General features: G+C 44.0%; 1 protein-coding gene across 1 annotated transcript in view; it reads right to left on the bottom strand.

The window, feature by feature from the left end:
* The window catches only part of EMP2 (epithelial membrane protein 2), a 66,573-nt gene extending 43,284 nt beyond the window's left edge, over positions 1 to 23,289 (bottom strand). The window contains exon 1 of the mRNA XM_077275205.1: positions 22,929 to 23,289. The gene's annotated coding sequence lies outside the window, so the exon portion shown is untranslated. The remainder of the gene's footprint in view (positions 1 to 22,928) is intronic.
* Between the last annotated feature and the right edge of the window lie 4,388 nt (positions 23,290 to 27,677).

Raw genomic sequence — 27,677 nt, 5'->3', positions numbered from 1 at the left:
CAAACCATCCAGAGAATAAATAAGTCACTTCTTTTAAATCAATTCAAGGATACCAGACTCCGAAGCAGCTAAAATAGAAGTCATGGAAGACTGAACATATGCACAGCAATGTCGTTTTTACTTTGCTGTGCATTATGTTCATTTTTTGTGATGGTTTTGTAGGGGACAGGGACCTGGTGAGCTGTGCAGACGGGTGGAACCATTGTTGCCGGGAGTCGGGGTTCCGGGGGACGGATTTGAGGGGTGCATGGGAAGCCAGGCTCATGTGACAGGAGGCAGAGTGACGCAGGGAGAGGAGAGGATAAAAAGCAAAACGCGCGAAAGCAGGGGCAGAGAAGCGCGGGAAATCTCTGAGGAGAGGAAACTGCAGCGCAGTTGTTGTGAGTGTGCAGGCCGCAGTGAGACTTGCAGGAAGCAGGGGGAAAACGTGCAACAGACACTGCGGGCAATTACTGGAGCCCCCAAAAAGAGACGCATTCGTCGTCAGCGACCCCCCAGGCAGAGGGGTAGTGCTGACCAGCTCAGGGACAGTATTACCGTGCTCCCTGAGAACAACTTGCCAGAGAGTGCTACAGACTCGCATGGTTTCGTCTCAGCTGTGACTGATACTGATTATTCTCCTAATCCTCCTCAAAAAGACTCTTCTCTGGACTGGGAGGCTGTTACCTCGGATCAACGTCCGCCTGCAGGAGGGAACGCAGCACCGCAAAAGACATTCTGGACTCGACTCTACGCCTGGGCCCGTCGCCAGAAGACACCTCCTTCCTCCGCCATCAGGACTACGGCGTTGTCGGAGCCTCCCCGTCAGGACTACATCGCTGAACCAGCACTGATAAGTGACCGTTGTTGACTTTATCTTAGTAGGGAGTCACTAGTGAGGCGCTGCCGCGTTCTACGGGTGTAGTTCAGGGCGGCCATATAATAATTGGGATTTACTGTGAGATTGTGTTCTTGTATATAAGTTCCCTGCGTGGAAAACGTTTGTTATCTTTTTGGTTGGAAGTTAAAAAGAAAGTTAAAAACGCTATTTGCTTTCTGGCTCCTATTTGTCCCTGCATCCTTCTTTACCTGCGGTCTCTACATTTGGCGTAGTCGGCAGGATGCAGGATCCAAAGAAGGAGCCAGAAGATACGGAGGATGGGGCTGGGCCTAGAGCTTCTCTCTCATTGGGGGCCATGTTAAACAATTTGCCCAAGTTTAATGGGAGCAACATGTTGTTGTGGAGCTGGACTGAGAGGATGAGGGGGCTGTTGAGAATGCATCCTATGACCCCGGCCCTGGAAGCTGAGGTAGCCATTATGGCATTAGACGGAGAGGCCCGAGATTCAGTGATGTTGAGACCCCCCACAGAGCGGAATACTTTTACCGGGGTGTTACATGTGTTAGAGGGGACGCACGGGGATCCCACCGACGTGGGAGAGCTGCGGGCTCGGTTGTTTGGACGGCGACAAAAAGAGGGCGAGACTGTCACTCAGTACATGAATGCTCTGCAAGAGCTAAACATTGCAATCGTGCGGAAAGATGGTATGGGGATGGGACATGTCGACGTGACCCTGCGCGACCAACTGGTGACGGGACTGCGGGATGAGTTGACCAAACAGGCTCTACGTGAACGAGTGCGGGTCGACCCGCGCCTGACTTTCTCCGACATAGGCAATGAGGCCCGCACCCGGGAGCAAGAGAGGGGGGTGACGGTCCTGACAGGAGAGGCTCGGGTTATCCAGACCGCTGCACCAGGAGGGGGTGAGCCGTCGTGGGTTCAGGAGATGCGGCAGGAGCTCAAACAAATCCGAGACGAACTGGCCGAAGTAAAAAAAAATGCGCGAAGCCCAAGGGAGCTACCCCGGGGGCAAGGGTCTGGGAGTCCAGCTCGTGGCGCTCGTTCAGGATATTATCCGGTCTCCGGTGCTTGCTATGGTTGCGGGGAGGCAGGACATTTCGCACGGGAGTGCCCCCGGAGAGGGAGGGCCTCGTCACGGCGGGCGTTAAACTAGAGGACTCCGAGCTAAGGGGACGACGCTCGGAGTCAGAATCCCCGTGGATGGGTGGGGAAAGTCCCGAAAATTTGGTTGCCAGCTGCCCCCTGGTTTGGGCAGAGTTTGAAGGGCGGGCTGTACGTTGTCTGGTGGACACCGGATCTCAAGTCACGACTATGCCCGAGGCCTATTTTAGAAAACACTTCCCTGTGTCAGTCAGACCCCAATGGGGCCCCGTAATCCGGTTGCAGGCCGCCAATCAGCTGCCCATCCCAGTGGAAGGGGTCACCTGGATGCAAATATCTTTATGTGGGAAAGACCTGGGCCGCCGGGGGGTTGTGTTGACACGGGGGGATCCCAGCCCACAACATATCGTGACTTTGGGGATGAATGTATTGAAGGACTTTGGCAGTTTGCTGTTAGGGGAGACCACACAAGAGACACTCAATCAGTGGGGGACCAGTACACCTCAAGGCTCCGTGTTCAGACAGTTAGTGAGGGAAGTCCGTGTGCAAGAGACCTTTCAGGAGGGAGACATACTAGGGAAAGTAATCACCTCCCCGACAGCAGAAGTGACGTTTCCCCCAGGACAGACTGTTATATCCCTGCCCATCCGAGCTCGCATCCCTCTGGAAGGAGTGCAAGTGCAGGTTGAGCCCACCTTTACGTCCCCTTTGCCCACAGGACTGCTGGTGGCCCGATCTCTGGCTACTGTTAAAAATGGGGCCGTACCAGTGCGATGTGTGAATGTGGACGAACACGATGTCGTGCTACGGGTCCGAAGTGAGATGGCCAAAGTGTTACGACCGTTAGAAGTAATGCCTCCTCCAGATACTTTACAGTTAAAGGTGGATTCCCCTGATCCCTGGATGGTCAGTGTCCGGTCTACACAGGATCCTGAGCTGATAGCGTTACGAAAAGGTCAAACTATTCTGGAACATATGCGAGCAGAATTGCCGGGTCTGGATCCATCACAAGTCTCGCGAGTGCAGCGGCTCCTTGGACACTATGCTGAAGTGTTTGCGCAACATGAAGATGATTTTGGCTGTACCACGGCCATCGAACATGGAATTCCGACCGGAGATACAGTGCCCATCAGGGAGTGGTACAGACAGATTCCCCCGCAGATGTACCAGGAAGTAAAGACGTTGTTAGGCCAGATGCTACAAAAGGGAGTGATCCGCGAGAGTCAGAGCCCGTGGGCTGCCCCGATCGTGCTGGTGCGGAAAAAGGACGGCACGCTCCGGTTCTGTGTGGACTATCGTAAGCTAAATGCATGCACCGTCCGAGACTCTTATCCACTTCCCCGTATCGAGGAGTCTCTCTCCGTGCTGGGTCGGGCCAAATATTTTTCCACCTTAGACCTAGCCAGCGGATACTGGCAGGTCCCGATGACAGAAGCAGATCGTCCTAAGACAGCGTTCATCCTTCCCATGGGACTATTTGAGTTCAATCGAATGCCGTTTGGGCTGGCCAACGCTCCAGGCACCTTCCAACGATTAATGGAGCGGTGTCTGGGGGATTTGAACTTCGAGGCCACTCTCATTTATCTGGATGACATCATCATCTACGCCCCAACATTCGAGGAACATCTGTGCCGACTGGAACAGGTACTAGACCGGTTGCTGAAATACGGGCTTAAGGTGAAGCCCCAGAAGTGTCACTTGTTCCGGGAACAGATCGAGTACCTGGGGCATGTGGTGTCCGCCGAAGGAGTCCGGCCATCGCAGGAGAAGATTGCTGCAATCCAGGAGTGGCCCACACCGGAGACCGCTAAAGATGTACGGGCGTTCTTGGGCCTCGCTGGGTACTACCGGCGCTTCGTGAAAAATTTTGCTCGCCGTTCTCACAATCTACAAGTCCTGCTGAAAGGAAGCTCCCCCAAGGAACGGGGAAAGAAGATACAATGGCAGGAGCCACAAGAAGCAGTGTTCCGGGACTTGAAGACAGCTCTCATGGAGCCGCCGGTGTTGGCTTATGCGGACTTTTCGCAACCGTTCATCCTACACACCGACGGCAGCTCTCAGGGATTGGGGGCTGTGTTGTCTCAGGTTCAGGATGGGCGGGAGAGAGTGATCGCCTATGCGAGTCGGTCTCTTCATGACTCTGAGTTGAACCCAGACAATTACAGTTCTTTCAAGGTGGAGCTGCTGGCCGTGGTGTGGGCTATGACGGAGCGGTTCGCTGAGTACCTGGCCGGTTCCGAGGTGCTGATACGCACGGATAACAACCCATTGGCACATCTGGAAAATGCGAAATTGGGTGCCCTAGAACAGCGCTGGGTAGCCCGGATGGCCAAGTACAGATACCGTATCCTTTACAAGCGAGGAGCGGAGAATGTTCATGCTGACGCATTATCTCGTCTGCGGAAAAATCCCCCAAGAACTAACTGAGATGAGGAGCTGGAGGGAGAAGAAATCCCCTACGCCATCGGGGGCGCTGCTCAGACGGCTGTGAGCCGGGAACAGACCGGGAACGGAACGGCTGCAGGACTGTTGGTTCAGAGTCGGGACGAATGGATACGGCTACAACAGGAAGACCAGGAACTAGCTCCATTGCGACAGTGGATAACGAATGGTCTATTGCCCGTGAGAACCCCTGGACAAATTCTCCCGTCAGATCTGAACCTTCTTCTGCGGCAGTGGGAGCGCCTAACTCTTCAGGACGGGCTCTTATGCCACTTAACCATGGCTCTGGCAGATTCTGAGCCGACCTGGCAGATGGTCTTACCAGGGCCTGTGGTGGCCGCAGTTGCTAAAGAAGCTCATGAGTCCGGGGCACACTTCGGAGTGAAGAGGACGTTTAAGTGGCTGCAAACTCGGTTCTATCATCCTCGGCTGCTTGCGGAAGTACAAACTGCCTGTAGACAATGTCGACAATGTGAGCTAACCAAGTCACCGGAGGAAAGGGCGCCTGTGCAGAGCATCACGACGTCTGCCCCTTTTGAAGTATTAATGATTGACTACATTACCATTGGAGCAGCGCATCAAGGCTACGAACACTGCCTCGTTATGGTAGATCATTTTTCAAAATTCGCGGTAGTCATCCCTACCCGTGATCAGACAGCTGAGTCGGCGGCGAGCGCTATCTGTAAGAACTTTATTCAAGTTTACGGCTGTCCGAGGCGAATACATTCGGATCAAGGCGCCTGTTTCTTGGGCAAGGTCATGGAAGAGCTGCATCGCCTCTACGGCATTGATAAGTCACGCACCACACCGTATCATCCCCAGGGAAATGGGGCTTGTGAGCGGTTTAACCGGACTTTGCTTCAAATGCTGCGTGCGCTAGAACAAGATCAGAAGGCCCGCTGGCCGGAGTACGTGTCTGACCTAGTGTGGGTCTACAACAATAGAGTTCATCAAGTCACAGGACGCACCCCGTATGAAGTGGTCTTTGGGCGCCCAGGAAAAGGCATGACAGATCTGGAACTGTCTTCGGAGGAAGAAGGCCCCCGAACAGGGATGGCTTCGTGGGTGCGTGATCATCGGCATCGGCTGCAGACCTTACACCGACTGGTACACACTCGAATTTGGGAAGTGGAGCATCGGAGCACCCCTACAGCAAAACCCCCAGAGTTCCGGCCAGGTGATCGAGTACTCGTTCGAGAGCAAAGACCGCAAAACAAGTTAGACCATCGTTGGGAAAAAACACCCTATCGGGTGCTTCGCCGTATAGACCCGCATGGACCTGTATATGAAGTGCAGTCTGAGGCCCTCGGAAGTACAGGTACTCGCATTCTTCATCGCAACATGCTCCGGTTGTGTCGCTCTGTTGACTCGGACACCCCGGAATCCGCAATCAGGGAAGAGCCACCTACGACTGAGTCCCCCAACAACCATTGGTGGGATGAAGAAGATGATGAAGAAGAAGAACGGCGTCAAAATACTCCCCCTATCTCGACTACTACACTACCCCTGACCAGTCACCCTTCCGCTGACGACATTCCCCCAACACCCCCTACACAAGGACCCGAGCCACGACGTTCTGAACGTTCTACTGCCGGTAGACCCCCAACTCGCTACAGTCCTGACTTACACACTAGACAGACCCAAGTGTGGAACAATCCGTCAGGTGGGCGACCTGTCAGTGCGAAGGCCTCGCCCAGGGACTGGTGAGCATACAGGGTGGGGGAATGTAGGGGACAGGGACCTGGTGAGCTGTGCAGACGGGTGGAACCATTGTTGCCGGGAGTCGGGGTTCCGGGGGACGGATTTGAGGGGTGCATGGGAAGCCAGGCTCATGTGACAGGAGGCAGAGTGACGCAGGGAGAGGAGAGGATAAAAAGCAAAACGCGCGAAAGCAGGGGCAGAGAAGCGCGGGAAATCTCTGAGGAGAGGAAACTGCAGCGCAGTTGCTGTGAGTGTGCAGGCCGCAGTGAGACTTGCAGGAAGCAGGGGGAAAACGTGCAACAGACACTGCGGGCAATTACTGGAGCCCCCAAAAAGAGACGCATTCGTCGTCAGCGACCCCCCAGGCAGAGGGGTAGTGCTGACCAGCTCAGGGACAGTATTACCGCGCTCCCTGAGAACACCTTGCCAGAGAGTGCTACAGACTCGCATGGTTTCGTCTCAGCTGTGACTGATACTGATTATTCTCCTAATCCTCCTCAAAAAGACTCTTCTCTGGACTGGGAGGCTGTTACCTCGGATCAACGTCCGCCTGCAGGAGGGAACGCAGCACCGCAAAAGACATTCTGGACTCGACTCTACGCCTGGGCCCGTCGCCAGAAGACACCTCCTTCCTCCGCCATCAGGACTACGGCGTTGTCGGAGCCTCCCCGTCAGGACTACATCGCTGAACCAGCACTGATAAGTGACCGTTGTTGACTTTATCTTAGTAGGGAGTCACTAGTGAGGCGCTGCCGCGTTCTACGGGTGTAGTTCAGGGCGGCCATATAATAATTGGGATTTACTGCGAGATTGTGTTCTTGTATATAAGTTCCCTGCGTGGAAAACGTTTGTTATCTTTTTGGTTGGAAGTTAAAAAGAAAGTTAAAAACGCTATTTGCTTTCTGGCTCCTATTTGTCCCTGCATCCTTCTTTACCTGCGGTCTCTACAGTTTTGCAACACTTTTTCTGTCGGAATCTAGCTGTAAAACACGCTGTATGCACATAGCCTAAAAGAGAATTGGGACCAGTTCCTAAATCTGATCTCTGCTACTTTTACGGACCCAACTTTGTTATACAGTATTTGTTGCATAGGCTCACACTATTCATAAGGACCAATGCTAGCTGATAATGGGCTCCATTGGTTTGTATACCCTTTATTAGTCATTATTTTGACCAGCAGATGTTTAGCATGCCTATATGTGTAGTGTTAGTGTGCAGAAAGCTTACCATAAATTGAAAATGTTGAGGTGCAGTTTTTTGCCTTGCAAGTGCATGTGATACATATAAAAGCTATAGGGACGGATTTACATATATACATACAGTCATGGCCGAAAGTGTTGGCACCCTTGAAGTTGTCCATAATTTAAGTATTTCTCCCAGAAAATGTATTTCAATTGCACATGGTTTGTAATACACATGTTTATTTACTTTGTGACTTTTAGAACAAAGCAAAAGAAGAGAAAAAACTGGCAAACTGGACATAATTTCACATAAAACCACAAAAATGGCACAAAGAAAATTGTCATAATCTTTCCAAAATTGTGGGTAAACCACTTTGTTTCAAGCATCTAATGCTCAATCAAACTCACCTGTGGCAAGTAACAGGTATGAGCAATATGAAAATCAAACCTGAAACCAGATAAAAAGGGGAGAATTTGACTCAATCTTTGCATTATGTGTTTGTGTTTGCCACACTAAGCATGGAGAAGAGAAAAAGGAGAAGTGAACTATCTAAGGACTTAAGAACCAAAGTTGTGGAAAAATAGCAACAATCTTAAGGTTACAAGTCCATCTCCAGAGATGCGCAACATAATCAAGAAGTTTACAACCCATGGCACTGCAACTAATTTCTGTGAACGTGGATGACAGAGAAAAATTGATAAAAGTTGCAACACAGGATATTCTGCATGATGGATAAGCCCCAATCAAGTTCCTAAGGTATTGAAGCTGTCCTGCAGGCTTAGGGTGCCATCAGTGTTATCGCAAACTATCTGTAGACATTTGAATGAAATGAATTTCTATGGCAGGAAACCCAGAAGGACCCCACTGTTGACACAAAGACATAAAAAAAGCTAAACAGCAGTATGCAAAAATGTACATGAATATCCAAAATCTTTCTGGGAAAGCATCTTGTGGACAGATGAGACCAAGATAGAGCTTTTTGGCAAAGCATATCATTTTACAGTACTGTTTATCAAAAATGGAAAGAACCCTACAAAGAAAAGAACAGTACCTACAGTCAAATATGGTGGAGATTCAAAAATGTCTTGACTGTGTGCAAGGCTTCATGAAATCTGATGATTGCCGAAGGATTTTTGGACTCAATGTAGTGCCCAGTGTCAGAAAGCTGGGTTTGCGTACTAGATTATGGGACAATTACTCCAAACATTCTTCTAGAAGCACACAGAAAAGGATTGAAAAAAGCGCTGCAGAGTAGTGAAGTGGCCAGCAATGAGTCCGGAACTAAATCCCATCTCACCTGTGGAGAGGGCTTAAAATTGCTGCTGGGAGAAGGCATCCTTCAAATATGAAAGACCTGGAGCAGTTTGCTAAAGAAAAGTGGCTAAAAATTCCAGTTGAGAGGTGTAAGAAGTGTAAGATTGCACTTACTGAGTGTATTGGGGGACACTCATTTGGCAGCGGATTAACGTAGTCAGGCACAGGTTTTCACTTTAACAATCCATGTGGTTTATTATGGAGTCATAAGCCACAGAAATATGAATGAAAAGCAAACAGTCTTTACATCAATCTTCACATCATAGTATACGGCTTTGAAATGCGGTCAATAAACACGCCGAACCTCTGTGTCCAGTTACCATGGGTGACTGCACAGCACCCCATACGCTGGGTTACCTTCCAGGAGCTCCTGCTCCATACGCTGACTCCTGTCAGTACTCTCTCTCTCAGGGAAGTTACCGAACTGGGATCACCGTCCCGGGCAATGCCTTGCTCACCAGGCCACCTAACAGTCCAGAACCTCAGACGGGCTGTAGCTTCCCCAAACGCAGTGCCATCATCACTCTGCACACGCGTCCTCTCTGTGCGCTATTCAGGACGTCCATCCCCATCTGGGACCATCCAACACACAGGCCCCAGGTCCAAGGCCTCCCCCATGTGCTCTTCAGGGATTTAGTCCTACTCCCAGGACTTCCCAACACAGAGGCCCTCCAGGACCTGGCACACAGATCACTCAGGTCCATCCATCTTTTTTTCATGTGACACACATGGTCACATTATATACTTGTAGCCACTCCCATAGGTGGGATGTGTGTGTGGCTAGTTCAACCATTACAACTACAGATATGCCTCCATGCATATCCTGAGGAGCACATGCAGCGCCACCTAGCTGTAGCAGGGGTCACTGCATCACAGAAGCTTGTTGGTTATTATAGGAAGTCATTGATTGTAGTTATTTAATCCCAAGAGTGTGCAACCAAATATTAAGTTGAAGGTGCCAACAATTTTGTCCAGCTCATTTTTGGGATTTTGTGTGAAATTTTGTCCAATTTGCCTTTTTTCTGTTTTTTTTTTGTGTTGTTCCAATACACACAAAGGAAATAAACAAGTCTATAACAAAACGTGTGTAATAATTTTTTTTGTGAGAAATACTTCATTTTTTCTTAACAATTTCAAGGGGGCCAACATTTTTGGGCAAGAATGTATGTGCACAGACACCATTAATGGATTTTCTTATGCTATCAGTATACAGTATGTATTGCTTTTCTTTAATAAATATTCATATTATGTCAAAACAGATTATAGTGAAAATGTATAAAATACATATTTTTGAATAATTCTGTCTAATAATAATACAAAATAATTTAAACATATGCTTTATTAGTTTGGCAGTAAATACTGTATATCTCTGAAGAGATTGGCCTGTGATACTGTTCCCTGGAGCAGTAAATTATGCAAAAAGTATTTTCTCACAAAGCACAAATTCTCTGAGAAAGTTCTATACTTTATAGTTAAATCACAAAAGCAGTGATTGTGTTTCCTACCCGCCTTTGGTTTCTAACTCCAGACATCTGAGAAACAGATTAAGTTCATGTGTTTAACAGACATCTCTGTTCATTTATACAGATTCCAGCTGTGCTATATTGAATCACAAGAAACAAAACAAGCCTTGTGGTCAGTGGGCCACTGGGGATAGTGTGAAACAGTCACACCCACATTTGAAGAAAGTTTATGAAATAAAATTAAAAAAAATGTATGTCTTAGCATGCTAAGTGTTTTATGTACTAATTAGAACTTCTGTACAAAAGATGTCATCGCCACACCTCTGCAAATGCAATTAAGATGGAAGGAAATGACATGTAACATTTAAAACTAATGAGACTGCAAGAAACCATACAGCAGGGATGTTGTTTTATGGATTTTAGGAATGGTTGAAGGAATTTACCATGTTATAACCAGCCCAACTGCTGTCTATAGGCCATCAATATCAGACTGGTGGAATGCCAGCTTTGAAGTGAAGAGGACAAGGTTGCAATACCCACCACCACTGCTACAATGTAAATAACGTGCAAGTAGGCAAAGAAATGTGAACACTAAAAAAGCTTTTCAGCACAGGTGACACGAAGTGGACAGTAATAGTCCATTAGCATTTACTTAATTATTTTGGCAGCAAAACCTTAAACAAACTTGTCAACTGTTTTCTTTTGGCACAAACATAACTCCATTTGATAGACCTCACCTCCTTTTCAAGTTATACCCAATACATGCCCTGTTCCTGCTGTTCCTGAAATTTCAGCTTGTCTTTCCTGTCTCCTGCTTGTGATAAGCTTCTCCCTGCAAGCCCTTACAAGCAGGAGGCAGAGAAGAACAGTGTGAAGTTGTTCTTCATTTCATAGAATAAACTGGAGATTTTGCACACAGCACTCAAAGATAGTGTAGACAGCCAGTATGTCAGAGGAGTTTAATAGTAATCAGAGGACATACAGAGAGAGGACATACAGATGAAAAAGAGGTTAGTGGGGAGGTGGAAGGCTGGAAAGCTACCAGGAGGGATTTGGTAAATTATGTCATCCTGTAATTCACAGGAAGTCACTAAACTCCTTGCTCCACTGGAAAACAAGTATCAAACTGTTGGCCAAACTGGTATAACACAGCTGTCCATAACAAAAAAAGTACAAAATGTATGCATGTAAAAATACTCAGAGGAAGAAAATTACACTACTAGATTATGGCTGGTGAGTTAGTATTATAAGTGCAAAGCAAATTTTGAAGAGGACATCCATAATTATGACATCAAAGGACCAGTGCCAGTCTGGGATGTGAGGTTGAAGAGTGGTGGACAACCATTTTAAATACAGGTGCTTTTCACAAAATTAGAATATCCTCAAAAAGTTAATTTATTTCAGTTCTTCAATACAAGTGAAACTCATATATTATATAGAGCCATTACAAATTAAGGGATCTATTTCAAGTGTATATTTCTGTTAATGTTGATGATTATGACTTAGTTAATGTTGATGATAATGACTTAGAGCCAATGAAAACCTAGATGTCATTATCTCAGTAAATTAGAATAATTAACAAAAAACACCTGCAAAGGCTTCCTAAGTGTTTAAAAAGGTCCCTTAGTCTGTTTCAGTAGGCTCCACAATCAAGGGAAAGACTGCTGACTTGACAGATGTCCAGAAGGCAGTCATTGACACACTCCACAAGGAGGGTAAGTCACAAAAGGTCATTGCTAAAGAAGCTGGCTGTTCACAGAGTGCTGTATCCAAGCATGTTAAGTTGAGTGGAAGGAAAAAGTGTGGTAGAAAAAGGTGCATAAGCAACTGGGATAACCGCAGCCTTGAAAAGATTGTTATGAATAGGGCATTCAAAAATTTAATGGAGATGGAAATTTCATTTTCCAGCAGGACTTGGCACCTGTCCACACTGCCAAAAGTACCAATACCTGGTTTAAAAACAACAGTATCACTGTGCTTGATTGGCCAGCAAACTCGCCTGACCTTAAGCCCATATAGAATCTATGGGGTATTGTCAAGAGGAAGATGAGAGACACCAGACCCAACAATGCAGCTGAGCTGAAGGCTGCTATCAAAGCAACCTGGGCTTCCATAACACCTCAGCAGTCCCACCTGCTGATCACCTCCATGCCACGCCGCATTGATGCAGTAATTGATGCAAAAGGAGCCCCGACCAAGTATTGAGTGCATTTACTGAACATACATTTCAGTAGGCCAACATTTCAGATTTTAAAATTATTTTTCAAGTTGGTGTTATAAAGTATTTTAATTTACTGAGATAATGACTTTTGGGTTTTCATTGGCTGTAAGCCATAATCATTGACGTAAACCAAAATAAACACTTGAAATAGAGCACTCTGTTTGTAATGACTCTATATAATTTATGAGTTTCACTTTTTGTATTGAAGAACTGAAATAAATTAGCTATTTGATGGTATTCTAATTCTGTGAGAAGCACCTGTAGGTCTCTTATTGTAACATTATATACTTCCCCAAATCATATTTAAGGTCTCCAGTCCATTAGAAGATTATTATTTGCACAGCTGAATGGATGATGTGATGTCCCGACATATGAATATGACAGCTAATTGAGAGCACAGCACTAACTTTTCGAGTTCACTTTAGCAGCCGCTGATTGGTCATTGCAATCATGTGTCCAAACAACATATAAAATTGGCAATGTATTCAATTTCCCCATATTCTTTATTAATGTGGGTCAATGGATGACAGGTTAAAACAAAATGATGAAAACATCTGAAAAATTATAGGTTAACCCAACATTAAACTTCAAAACTCAAAATTGTAGTAGACGAATCCATAAATATTATCCTCAATGTCAAGCATCTTCAAAGTTTGTTATGCACTGGCCTCGACATGTATTCTAAACACCAATATTCATTTTCCAACCAATGTGAGAAGATAATAGACATAGTAATTATATTTTCCTTTTCCAGACTGTTCTAGACACTCATAGCTGCCATCATTCTCAAGTGGAGCATTATTTTCACAGGTGAAGTTTGTTATTTAAAATGACCCTTCAAGAGGCATATAAGCTGAGCTCTGATTTTTTCTTACAAGATTAAAAGAGCAGGATATGGCAAATTTCATTTAACCTAAACAAATCTATCCACAATAAGTGTTCACCATATTTCCTTCCTGTGGAGTGAAAGTGAACAAACCAATCAGAACAATATGCGGAAAGCATTAAAGTTTGAAGAAGCCGTAAATCAAAACACAAACCCATAATGGAAATTTTAACAGCCAGCTTCCAAGAATAACTAAAACCGTCATAACCTTCCATTACTTTGCAGTACTTTTATAAACATTTCCTTGTGTTACATAACACTAGAGAAACAATCCTGAACCTAAAGGATAAATCTGAGCAAAGAAGGTCAAGTTGACTTCCATTTTGAACTGACCAACGTTTTGCACAGCATTCATGACTTTGGTTTCCTGATTTCCATCATCTTGTCTATCAACCATATTTGCAAAGATAGCAATTGTTTGCCAACATAGAAACCAGTTGGATGCAAGTTTGATGAAATGCATGAATCCAAAAGGGTTACTCAGTTGGAAAACTAAAAAGTTGTGACTACATCGGGTATTTTTCAAAACGATCAGATATTTGAAAAACTTGACAAGGACCACATATTTAGTCAGGGAATTGTACAATTTCTAACACTTTTTTTATATTTTGCTACAACCTTTCCAAAGAAACCCTGGATGCTGTCATAACATTTTAGTTATACAAAGGGAAATAAATCAGAATTTTTTTACTCATTTACCCCCAAAATTCACCAAAAATAAATTTCTAATAATAATGGTAAGAAACATATTGGCTTCAAGGTAATGAAAGGATAGAAAAGTAGAAAAAACTAATATAATATACGGAATGTACAACAGAGGTGGACCATTAGGGTTATAACCAGTGGCGTAACTTGAAACTCACGGGCCCCGATGTGAAAGCGCCCACGGGGCCCCCAAATATTGTAAATCTTTAATAGCAATAGTCTTTTTCTAAAGGCAAAAGGGACTTTTAGGGCCCCCTAGGCTTCAGGGCCCGGGTGCGATTGCAACCCCTGCACCTGTTGTAGTTACACTCCTGGTTATAACCTAGAAAAACTTTCGGTAAGGCTAGGGTTACATGACCATTTTCTCAACATCAGAGAAAATGGGTCCAATCATGCTAATCATGCTCTGATCAGATTCTGATGAGAGTTTGATCTGAGCTTGATCAGAGTGTGATCCGATTTTCTCAATGGGGGAAAGAAAAAGTTTCTCCAACTCCTCTATAATGTCATCCAAGTGCAGGCCAATGTTTTCTGTGAACCCATAGACACGACTGGGCGAGTGCCATCCAATTATTTGGAAGTGAAATTTTGCATGCGTCGATTTTTCCTCAGACTGACTCAATCTGAGGAAAAGATTCGGACATGTGCCATAGAATACGTAACATGGTGATCAGTGCTATCCGTCAAAACGATGGATAGCAATTGTATTTCTATGCAGCTGAACGCTCCGGTCTTGAGTGTCGGCAGCAGTGTCGAGAATTGATGCGAGAGACTCAGGCGAGTTTCAGGCATTGCACTCGCAAGTGTGACCCCGGCCTTATACATTCGTCTGCATGAGCCCTAAATATTGCTGCTCATGTGAATGACAATAAACACTTTAAAAAAAGAGCTGCTGTTAGTTAGTGGTCCTCAAATCATAGTTTTTAACCCCAAACCTCCAAGTCAGTGTCCACAGTGTTATGCCCAGTGCAGGGACTGAGGGGGTAGCGTGTGCCACAGAAAGAATCTCAGTATCATCGACTGCCCAATCAGGCCTTGCACTGCACATTACAAAATAATCATCACTAGGATCACACTTCTCATACCATGACATAAATTTGAACAGTAGATGAGCAGATTGCTTAGTGCAACCCTGGTCCATGGTCCAGGTCAGTGCTTTCTGCCTACGCACAGGAACTGCACAAATTTCCTGAGCTTCCATGTTCTATTTGATTCGCTGTCCTGCTGTGACATCATGTGTGTGACGTGCAGTGCACAGATGTCATCACACTAGCCTGGTTACTCATATGTAGAGCTTGGGATGTTGAAGGGTAAGGAAATTCCCACAGCTCCTCTCTATGACCAGAGATTACTGACCTGAATAGGGCTGGGTAAAAGTAGCCATTCATCTCTAATTAGAACATCTCATTTTCCACAATCACAATACAAAATCAGTACATTATTGCAATGTGTTAGTAAAGGTCCATTCACACTGCACGATTATCCTAGGAACGCTCGTTACATGATAATCGTACAATCTAGACAGGGCACTAATACCTGGCGTATGGGCAAATGGTTCATTCGTCGGGTAAAAGGTCCTTTATGGTTTGCACAAAAGGTCCTCATTCTCGGCAGCGCATCGTCCTGGAAGCGCGTCACAAACCACGCCTATTAGTACCCCTGTCACATGATAGCGGGGCGCCGATGGGTTGGCATGACAACACGGGCACTGCTTAAGACCCCTGTGGTTATCATAGTCAATCTGCTATGAGGGCCGCCCAGTGGCTGGCGTTCATAGCAGATGAGCATTTCTGCTACACAGAGTAATCGCAGCTTCAAGGCTCCCATGGAGGCTACTGAAGCAAAATGAAAAGTGAAAAAAAGTTTTGAAAAATACAAAACAAATTAAAAAAAATATAAAAGTTCAAATCACCCCCTTTTGGCCCATTCAAATTAAAACAAAACAAAACAAAAAATCAAAAATACACATATTTGATATTGCGAGGTTCAGAACCACCCGATCTATCAATATATAAAAAGAATTAATCAGAGCGGTAGGCAACATAACGAGAGAAAAAAACAAACACCAGAATTACGTTTTTTTTTGGTAGCTACAGCATTACAATAAAATGCAATAATAGGCGTTCAAAACATTGAATCTATGCCAAGATGGTATTGATAGAAACGACAGCTCAACACACACAAAATGAGCCCTCACCCAGCCCCAGTTCATGAAAAATGGAGACGCTACAGGTCTTGAAAAATGGCATTTGTTTGTTTTTTTAAATAAATTTTGGATTTTTTTTGATCACTTAAATAAAAAATAGCTACATATGTTTGGTATCTGCACGCTTATAATGACCTGGAGAATCATATTGGCAGGTCAGTTTTAGCATTTGGAGAACATGGTAAAAAACAACAACAACCAACAATTGTGGAATTGCACTTTTTTTGAAATGTCGCCCAACTTGGAATATTTTTCCCCCCTTTTCCAGTACACTATATGGTAAAACCAATGATGTCGTTCAAAAGTACAACTTGTCCTGCAAAACACAAGCCCTCACTTGGTCATCTTGATGGAAAAATATAAAAGTTATGGCTCTGGCAAGAAGGGGAGCAAAAAACAAGATTACAGATTAGAAGCTGTTTTGTGCCGCACATAGTCTAGCCACATCTTACATCACAACCACTGAATGGCCACACGACACAACATTAAGTTTAGTTTTTATCCAAGCGTGGTCACCTCTCAACACTCATCTCAGGATATGTTGAGACGAGAGGAAAGATAAGGAAGGATACATCTGTAAAGTTTCAAGGAACTGAATTTCCTCATGTAATTTGACACATTAAACAAAGCAGAAATAATAAGCAGCAGTAGTAGGAGGCTGAATATCATCTTTCTAGGATTTTTCTAAATCCTTCAAGGTACATCTACATGCTTGAGGAAATCTGAGCACAAGGGAAAAAATGTAGAGATGAATGAGCCTGGGATTCATCACTCATACTTGAATAGATGCCAAGAGGAATTGTGATAAAATTCCACTAACCTCTAAGGATATACCCACGTTCATTGCTAAGCCAAGGGGGAAATCTACGGCTAATCACTCTCATGACTGTTCATTCATAACTTCCCCTACACTGCTGTGACTCACTACTACAAGTTACATGTGTAGATCAGCAAAAGCATGCTGAAAAGTATGAAGCATCACAACATATCAATATAACCATTTCAATAAGGGATTTATTCTGTTTTTCTATATATTTTTTTCTCTTTTTCTTTATATTTAAGAGTCAGTTTCATTAGGAGTAATGCAGCCTGTTTTGCACAATTTTGTCAACTTGAACCCGTTATAGGATCCATTTAAAATCAGTCTAAGGGCTCACACACGTGTGATCCGACAAAACACTGGATCGCAATTGGACCAATGTTTTTCTATGGTCCCGCGCACATGTCTGGAAAAAAAATGGAGGAATTCTAATTCCTCTTTTTGTAGCTTTGCTTTTAATTTTAGTGTAGGGACTGGCAGGTGTGAGGATCCTTGACCCACGTTGCGAGCTGGCATTTTGGCTAAAATACTGACCAATATCTCATATACAGTATATTGTATATATTTTTTGCACGTTGTTTGTGTTTGGGGTACAGCCGGGCCCATCAATGTTGGCCTTGTAAACTAGAGTGTCTGTTCTCATGGGGTGCACTTATATAGTGCTGAGCAGCCCGCCTGACCTAATAGTATGGGCGTCACTAATAGGCTGTGCATTACCTGTATGTGACCAGCGCACTATACAAGCCTTTTTTGTAGTGCAGTTTTAATTACCCCCGCCATAAATTGGTAGGCTGTGAGTGGTCTCATCAGTATTTTGTACCGGTGTTGCCGACCATTTTTACTAAATGGATTTTCTGCAACCCTTTTTTGCTGTGTTAATTTTTGAATTTTGGGGGAAATTCTAATTACTCTTTTTGTCGCTTTGCTGTTAATTATATTGAAAAAAAATATCACATTGCAGCATGCAGTTTGATCCGATTTTTGTATCGCACTCTGCCATGTAAGTCAATGATTCCATGGAAACCATCGTACTGCACTTGGATGACATGTCAGTGCAGCCCGATTTCCACGGACTGGCAGAATGGAGAAGATGGAGACATTTTTTCTCCTTCTACTCCTCATTCGGGAGAATCAGATCACAGTATGATTACACTCTGATTAGAGTTTGATCAGAGTGTGATTATCATAATCAACCCGATGCTCTGTGATGAGAGACTATACGCTCATGTGACCCTGGCCTAAGAGTGCAATACACCTTAGATAGATGTCGGCCGTCTGTTATCTCATCCAACTCCCCTCTACGCATGAACACAGGGCTGCTACGAGCTTTTATGTGTTTTCAATGGAGGAGAGAGTAAAAGTTGGCTGCCAGACATGTCTGACAATGGCTCTTCTGCCAAGAAAACAAAAAGATACGACACTTGCATTCAAAATACCTAATAACTTGTTTTTACCAACAGGTTTTCCAAATCTATTTGCCTCCCCGGGTCCAGCACTTGCTCTCCGCTGCTGTTTCAGTCTGTATGTATTGACTGCAGCACTGATATCATGATAACAACACACAACACCACTGCAGTCAATCACTGAGCGCAGCGACTCATACTGTCTGCATCAGCAGAGCTCAGTGCACAGCTGCAGTCAATCGTTGTGATGTCAATAAACATAAACCCAACCAGTAGCAGAGAGTCAGCGCTGGTCCCAGGGATGGTGAGAACCATCTGATTTTAGTATTTTCACACAGCAGAGGCCAATAGAGGGTAGAAAATTTAAGGTGGAAAACCTCTTTTAACTCTACTGACATAATCTGCTGGGAAAGAGTTAGGAGACCTCCATAAACATTAGATGGTGGGCTGATCCGATATCGGTGAATGCGGACAACTTGAATCTAATATATATGTATAGGAGCCTTAAGGAACCATGCAGCTTTTAGAGATTCTTAAGCACTCTGTGCCTCTATATTGTACCCGAGTATGGCATGATAATATTGAGAGACTTTCTCCTAGAATCTATCTTTATGTCATTTATGGCATTTACATTGTGTATAAATTCAGAAAAATACAGAGGTACATTATGGTCAAGTAGACTTCTATGACTTCCATAATGACACTCCATACAATAAGGAGCCTGTAAAGAGTTGTAATACACCCATAATGCATTTGATGACCAGATATACGCATATTACTAAGAATATCATCAAAACTGATTTAAAGAACCAGTATAAATCCTAGTAAAATTGGAGCTAATCTGATTAAAAATATTAAAGCCGCTCTGTAGAAGCCATGAGCAATTATAGATACTTTCTCCTGTTGCTTTCAAGAGTTAATAGATCAATTAAGTGCCACCCAGTCAAGTACTTTCTAATACCTGGTGGCATCAACAGAAAAACAATTTTCTATTCCAATGACCTTTGACCTTGGAAGTTTAAGAGCTGTAATAGTAGACCTCATTTGGTAAGATGACCAGGGTAAAGACAAAGATGATGTTTCTACAATGTCCACTCACTTTCTGTATTAGCTACTAATATATATGTACATTACTTTGGACTGAATGGGAATATTGTGGAAGCATCACAGAGGGGTTCATTGAGCCCACAAAGGAAAATGCTTCTGGTGGCCCACCACACATCTAAGCAGATCATGTACTCTGGTGGGCCAGTCTGACCCTGAAGCAGTGTCCAATGATTTTCTTCATAGTAGATATACCAATATGAATATTAGGGATATGCAGCGCACCATTCACTCATTTTAAAGGGAATTTGTTATTCTAGATCTACAGTTATATATTGGAGCTAAGGTAAAGGACATTGTGACTTGGTTATAGATAAAGTTACACAGATAATATGGCACACTATACAAACTCCCGGATATTGGCGCACTATTGGGAATGAGCTCATGGGGAAGACAGATATGTCCAACTTAAGTCCTCCTTTTTTCGCAGTCTCATATCTGTCTACACTGTATCTATAGGACGTAAACCCATGGAAGACATGCTAACCATGAACCACTGTCCAAAAGGAAAACTAACAAACTCCACCATATAAATTGGGTACAGTCTGTTATCTTAACAACCCTTCTTCTTGGCTCCAGACTAAAAAGTATATAGGCATCATTGGGGGGTGGAACGGGGAGCTTCCTACTGGACTTCCCTCTTTCATGCAGAGCTGGGTGCCGCTAACAAGCAGCAGATGTTGCTTGGTAAACTAAATCTGCTTGTGTTTGATGTGGCCACCATCCGGTTGACTGCTGCATGTGGAAACCAGCTACTGATAGCAACCGAACCTGCAGCCATCAACTGATCACTGCAGCAGATATCATATGAAAGGGGTTTGTGATAATACAACCTCTGCAATCTCAATGTGCTGTTGCTGTACTTTAGACATGTCCATATACTTAAATGTGATGTCACAGTTCTCGACAAAGCCCAAATCCCAAACAAACAGCTACAGTTTACGGAGTCATTTAGCAAGACAATCATCGGAAACATGATGCGTCATGTCGAGCAGATGCATTCACGCAGCGAATATATAAGAGAATGGCAAACCTCTCCTCCACCTCCAAGTATTTCCAAACTTGTCGGTACAGGTAAACCTAGCATACATCTACCCAACACAACCAGTGTGTTGGGAAATGTCTGACTTCAATCAACCTTGTTCAACTGGAAGAAACAAGTGTTTAGTGTTTTTATTACCTGGTAAACAACTGTCCTAATATATTTATTACAATTTATTACATGAGACATGGATAGGGCCACCTCCAGCTGGAAAACACGCACAAGGTGTCAGGTCACTAGGATGTGTCTCACATTATCAAAGATCCTTTCAATCTCTTGTGCCGAATCAACAATTCTGTAGCCTGCAAATCCGAGGAGTCGTGTTACTCATGTGCTTAAACCTGCTCACAAGTTTGGTTTAAAAAAAAAAAAAAAAAAAGGAATTTTTACAATGAGAACACAAATTGCTTCCTGGCTCCAAGGTTTGCATGACCATGCCCAGTAGGAAATGTCCATTTGGAAACTTTGTAGCAAGGCGTTACTTTTGATCTACATTCCCTCTAAGGCACATTTTTCTATTTATTTTAAAAAAAAAGTAGATTGAATAGGTTCTCACATCACATTTGGGACATATAGGTCTGAAATGTGTCATTGTATCTATGACCTGGCAATATAGGAAACGTGTTTGTGCAGAACCTCTTGGTAGATCATACATGTCCATGCCCACAGCAACAATCCACGAACAGGCTGAATTTTCCATCTCTGGTTTACATGTGACTGCTGTGGTTACTGGGGCAGCATGGTGGCTTAGTGGTTAGCACTGCAGCCTTGCAGTGCTGGAGTCCTGGGTTCAAATCCCACCAAGGACAACATCTGCAAAGAGTTTGTATGTTCTTTCTGTGGGTTTCCTCCCATAGTCCAAGATAGAGAATTTAGATTGTGAGCCCCATCGGGAACAGTGATGATAATTCTGTGCTAAGGAATATGTTAGCGCTATATAAAGATTGTTATTATTACTGTTTTCTTATGGGGAAACACTGACTAGGTTTTAAGAACCCAAGGTTGTAGAGAACCATGCTTGGAAATCACAGGTATAGTCATGAACAATGTCAACATTACACTAGGACTTTTCATAGCAAAATATCTACAATCTAAGGCCGGGGTCACATTTGCGAGTGTAATGCGAGAAACTCGCTCGAGTCTCTCGCCTCAATACCCGGAACTGCCGCCGGCACTCGGGACCGGAGCGTGCGGCTGCATGTATTTCTGCTGCCTTGTACTGAGGCGCGAGTTTCTCGCATTGCACTCGCAAGTGTGACCCCGGCCTAACTAGGGATTTATGAGCAAATTGCAAGAGGTTTTGAAGCAATTTTTGTTATACTTCTTAAATGAAAAAAATATTATTTTTTTTAAATTGCAAGTGTAGATAAAAAAAAAATTCAATTACTATTGCAGTGATCTTGAAGAGATTTCCAAGCTACTTAGTGCATTGCTAAGGATAGCGATATTACTGCAATTTTTTTTATTTTTGAAGTGTGACTAAACGTATACGCATAGCCCTAGTTTAAGGGAAACGGTATGAACTCATTTCAGTTTCTCTAAATAATACATTAATTTTACACCTTAACATTCCATGGGTCTGAGTAGAATTTTATATTTTTCTTCTTTTAACTTACCCAGTATTTAGCTTAGATTTCAATATTTGGTAACCAATGGGTAAAGCATTGCACCACTAGGTGGAACATTTTCCTCAATTTAAAATAAAAAGGGGGAAAAAATAGTGAGAGAGAACAGCCACACCTATATGACGGAGATGGAGGGAGCTTGGGACATTTTTAAAAAATAATCGAGACGAGCGTTAGATATAAAAACGATTGATTTTCTCTTTCAGGTTTTGTCTGCAGTGTCTTGCTGTCCCTGACGTGTTGCTTTTAAACTCGCACCTTGAAGAGTTAAAAGGATTTGACTTCACTTTTTAAAATGAAGTGACCATATCCATCCTGAGGCACATTCCTCATTAGGCAATCACCCCGCCCTGAGCCCCTGAGGCATCGGAGGAGATAGATCATTAAGTGTACTTCAACAACAGTAAACTACTGAAGGTGATCTCTAAACGTGCAAAGGGAGGAAAGACAAAAAAAGACCCCCAGAGCTTAACATGTGAGCTTACTTTACCGGACCCTGCCTGCATCTCATACCTTACACAGAACAGTGTATTTTTGTTTACTAACCCTGTATAATCAGTTACTTGTAGAACACAGGACATACCGGTGTCTTGCAACCAACTTTAAACTTACACTAAAATATTTTAATGTGTCTTTTATTCTCAACTATGTAACACAATACCTATAAAAGTAAAATAAATCACAATGTAATACGTGTAGGACAATGTGACAAGAAAAAGAAAGGTCCCCATGGTAATCTTGTTCTTCAACTTTACTTACAGCCTAAGCAAACATTCTACCAGGAGCAAACAAGCAGATGTTCAGTCAGACTTCACTCAGTACATAAGCGGCTTTTGCTGCTGCTTTCTATGCTAAAATGGAGTTTTACTCACCTGTACTTTTAGAAGGAACCTCCAGGAGATAAGTCCTTGCAGTTATTGCAGCACAGGCAGCTCTAGAAGTAAAGTACAGCTGCTAGTTTGTATGAATCTGGAGCTTGTTTTGAACCTCTCCCTCGCACCACACCAGTTCCCTCCCCTTCTCTCCTATGCCTGGATTATGAGATCACACGTAAGATGGGTGTGGAGAAAAAAAAAAGAAATATAGAATCCACTCTGTCTATATAAAGCAAGCTACACATTAAAAAAAAAAACCTTGCAAGAAGATCTTTACCCACCCTGCAGCGGAGTTCAAATTCAAAAAATGCACCCAGACCAATCTTTCAACTATAAACTCGTAGGATCACTATGTATCCAAATGACTCCACCCTAGCAAAGCAAAACAGATGGAGCGAAAAACACACACACACATATCCAGTCTCCAGACAGGAGGCTCAAGTATTTGTTTTTGTTCTTTCACTGCCACCTACAGAGATACTGAACGTTTATGAAGAAAATCTCCGCCACGTAGTAGATAGAGAGGCAGTTGTGCTTTCAGGATGGAATATCAACTGTACATTTTGCAATTGTTTCTTCGAAGTATAGGTTCCCTCAAGAAACATCTTTGCATCATATGCAGCTATCTGTGTTTGGAAAATTGTCCAAGCTTCATCCAGAAATAGGGATGATTTATTTTTTCAAATTTTCATCCATATGTCATCTGTGTGTTCGTTTTTTACATCCATGACCTATCCGTGTGCAATCCGTTTTCATACAACTGCATTAAAAATGTACAAGATCAAATACAGTTTCCTAGGTTCATAATAGATATGTATCTGTAAAAATCATAAGCAACGCTGATCTTCTATGTCAGACCTGTTTTTTTTACATCCCCATAGACTTGAATGAATAAAAATAAGGTTCAGACCAAGAAAAAAATCTAAAAAGCACTTTTGAATTGCATGGGTCAGAGTCCGATTTAAATTAGGGTACCACACGTCCAATTTGTACCTGGAGCGCCCCCAGACGCAGGGCCGCGGGACACTCGGCACCGGGCCTCTCTTTCTCAGTTCTGGGGTTGTCACGGTGGCTAGACCCGGTCCGTAATCCTGCTAAGGGGCGTCCAATGAAAGGTGTAGGTGGTGGTGCGTGGTGCAGGTCGCGATGAGTAACGAGGACACAGGGTTGCAGTCTCTTTACCTCTTTACTGAAGGCTTCAAGGTCCTCAATCCAGAGTACGGTTAACAGGGCTGCAAGAGACCGGCCAGTCCGATGGCACCTCCAGAGTTCTCTTTGCAGGTGGAAATCTGTGCCTACCTTCTAGCGCCTGTGTGTTGTAGTACTTCCCTGCTGAGCACCACGGGATAGTCCGCACAATTGTTGTGTCTGTTTCTGATGTTCTTTCCCACAACTTATGTCTGATCTGATGTTCTTCTCCATCCCCAGATGATATGGATAGGACGCACCCGTATGACGGGAAGGCCTGGAGTTCTTCCGGGACCCTAGTGTCGCCCCTCTCCCACAGTTGCCCCCTATGTCTTCTTAGGTGATTTTGGTGAGACAGCCAACCTAAAATCAACTGTCTTGCCTCTGTTTGAAGTAATCCTTGGAGCCCAATACTTCCTCGGCGTTCTGGCCACCGGCTACACGCCTCAATAGGATGTTGCCTCGATCTTACAGCACGACTCCTATTGGTGTTATCTCCTTATTGCTGCGATCTCGTTTCTCACTGCTTCACAATAAACCTCGCTTCTTGTCCTTTCTTGAGATACCGCCGCGATGTAGTGCCGGCGCGGTTCCTTAACATTCTTTTCTGTTCGCTAGGCCTCTGTCAGGATCCCACCCCTGACAGGGACCCCCCTGAATCTTCCCCTGCAACACCCTCTGCCACAGGATGTTGCTCGGTTCCAACCCAGTCAGCTTTCTTCCTAACTTTCTATCTAACCCCCAGTTTTACCAGATTGTGAGGAGTGGCCTAATACATAGCACCCTTAGCTCCCCCTGGAGGCCAGACTGTGAATTGTATTGGTGCCTGTGATACCTGGTCAGGTGAACTCCTTCAGTGCCATCAGACGTACCATCACTCCCCTTAGCGGTAGAGCGATGTTACTGCAATGACCAGATCTCTGGGGCGCTGCATACCCTCATCTAAATGAGCCCTAAGGGTTCATTCAGAACTCCATGCAAACCGGACTGATCATGGACTGCAATGTACTGACTGTCCAAAAGTCTCATAACTGTAGCATGACAGCTTCATATATTTCTATGAAGCTGTCATGCTCAGGCCGGGATAGCCGTGACCAGTCCATGCATTGCAGTCCATGATCGGTCCGATTTGCGTGGACTTCTGAATGACCCAGACATGCGTAAAGTTGGACGTGTGCTATCCAATTTTTAATTCTACTGTGTGTGGCCATCACACTGAGTGTTGGTTTGTTGGTTGATTTGTGGGCGCCATCACACTGAGTAGGGCCACCATAATGTGTGGGGGGACTATAAGCACATTATACTGTTTGGGGGAACTTTAGGGGATTATGCTGTTTGGGTATTATACTGGTCTTATACTTTCATGAGTTCATTCTGATGAGTTTTATACTTTGCTAGAGGCACTATGGAGTCATCGTAATGTTCGTATGGAGGGGCTATAGGGTAAAATTGTGTGTGTGTGAGGGGGATTCACTGTAATAACATACGCTGTGTGTGGGGGGGGGATTCACTGTAATAACATACACTCTGTGTGGACATGTTTGGCAGCACTATACCAAAGGGATATTGTGGGTGAAAATGCAAAGGGGCTTCATTAGGGGCATAATTTCTGTTCTGTGTACATGCCACAATACATGCCCTGGGACACAGGAGAGAGACTTACTACTGGGGGTTGAGAGAAAGGACACAGGACAGGGATTTGTAATGAATTTTGAGGGAGAGTCACAGTGGCTAATGTACATTTATTTATTGGGTGGTTGAAAAATGGCTCATTATAGCTGTTGGGGACACAGCGCTGCTTATCAATGTATATTATGAATGGTATGTGGCAGATTGTATATCGTTGGGGTCCATAGTTGTGTTCAGGGGTGAACTGTGGGGGATTTTTTGTTCAGAAGACAAATGCATGTATACAATTTATGTGACCTTATTATTTTCAGGTTTGAGCTGATCAGTGTGATAAGAGGTGGCTGGCAGACATCAACACGAAGGTCTGACCAGATGGAGAAGAAATAATAAAAAATGACTCAAAGATGATGAGACTTCTCCCATAAGTATTTATAGACATTTACATACAATATATATAATCTGTAGCATTGTCGCCATAAAAACATAGGGACCCAGACACTCTTCTTGCACAGGGGCCCAAATCTGTCAATATCCTCTCCTTCTTTAATGTCTAACGTGCATGTGGATTTTTGGTCAAATATATGTGCAGCTGTACAGGGGCCCTGCAGCAAGTGGGGCATTGCTACTTGAAAAAATACCAGTAGACGCAGTTTTCCTATAAGGACAAATTTAAAGGCATAAACAAACTTGGGACAGCAGTAAGGGAATTTTTGGAGAGGCATAAATACGTTCATTGATGGATAGCACCCCATTATCATCAAATTTGCACATAGGATTATACTGTATTTGCACAGGTCCCATTCTCTGTTAATATCTTCCAAGCAGTACGTTTTTGGGATGTTGCAAATTATTAAATCAGTTAAAGCAAGGGCTGTGGAGTCGGTAAGCCAAAACTCCGACTCCGACTCTTCAATTTCTATGACACCGACTCCAACTCCATCTCCCTCATACCAGGGCTGTGGAGTCGGTAAGCCAAACCTCCGACTCCAACTCCTCAACTTCCATGACCCCGACTCCAACTCCAACTCCACCAAAATGGGCTTCGACTCCACGACTCCGACTTCGACATCACAGTCCTGGTTAAAGCAAATCTGTCATCATATTTCACTATGTAAATTGCATAAATTATTAAACATCTCATAGTTTCTGTACAATCCTTTTTAAAACATTAAACTCAATGTTTGTGCCCCTAGTCTGATTGACCATTCCTCAGTGTTCCTCCTCCCTGCGGTTCCTCAGTGTTCCTCCTCCCTGTGGTGCCTGAAATCTCACACTGGTTCATTACAAGCTGCAGCTGTCAATTAACCTGGGTGTATAGAGATTGAATACGCTTGGACTCATGAGATCTCACATTTGTTAGATGAACTTATAAAATCCTCCATGCTCTGGAAATGATACGGGTTTTCCAATATGTTAAAGTTAAGGTATAGATAATATATTTTAGACTCTCCCCAGACCTCAGAATGAAGGGCTTGCAGTTCAGCTGTAGCACTGAGACCCATTTAATTGTCTTGCCCCTGTATATCTGCCCTCAAGTGAGGCACTTCAGGGACACATGATAAGAGGACATTTCCCTGAAATGATCATGTGTTCCCTAAATCCTCAGGATTTGTGGGGGACTCAGAAGTTGGACCCCTACTGATCAGAAATTGATGGCATTGCATGATAAAACCCCTTTAAGAATCCTTTATGTTAAATGCACAGGATCCCTATTCATTATATTTCCAGTTTAAGTTGTGTTCCTTCGTCTCAGTGGTGTAGAACAACATGGTGAGCAATGCTTATCATCACCTTTGTAAAGATCAACTGCAGAAGTGTGTCATCATATAGGCAGACTGCAGTATACCCTGAGAAGTGCTGTAGCTGAAGCTTCACAGCACAGATTATTCTCATCACAACTTTCTTGGTGTCTTTTGTATGTGGAACCCT

Source organism: Ranitomeya variabilis, chromosome 7 (assembly GCF_051348905.1).
Source record: "Ranitomeya variabilis isolate aRanVar5 chromosome 7, aRanVar5.hap1, whole genome shotgun sequence".
Taxonomy (NCBI): Eukaryota; Metazoa; Chordata; class Amphibia; order Anura; family Dendrobatidae; genus Ranitomeya; species Ranitomeya variabilis.
Note: the sequence above shows the minus strand (reverse complement) of the source record. Positions and strands in the feature narration are given on the sequence as shown.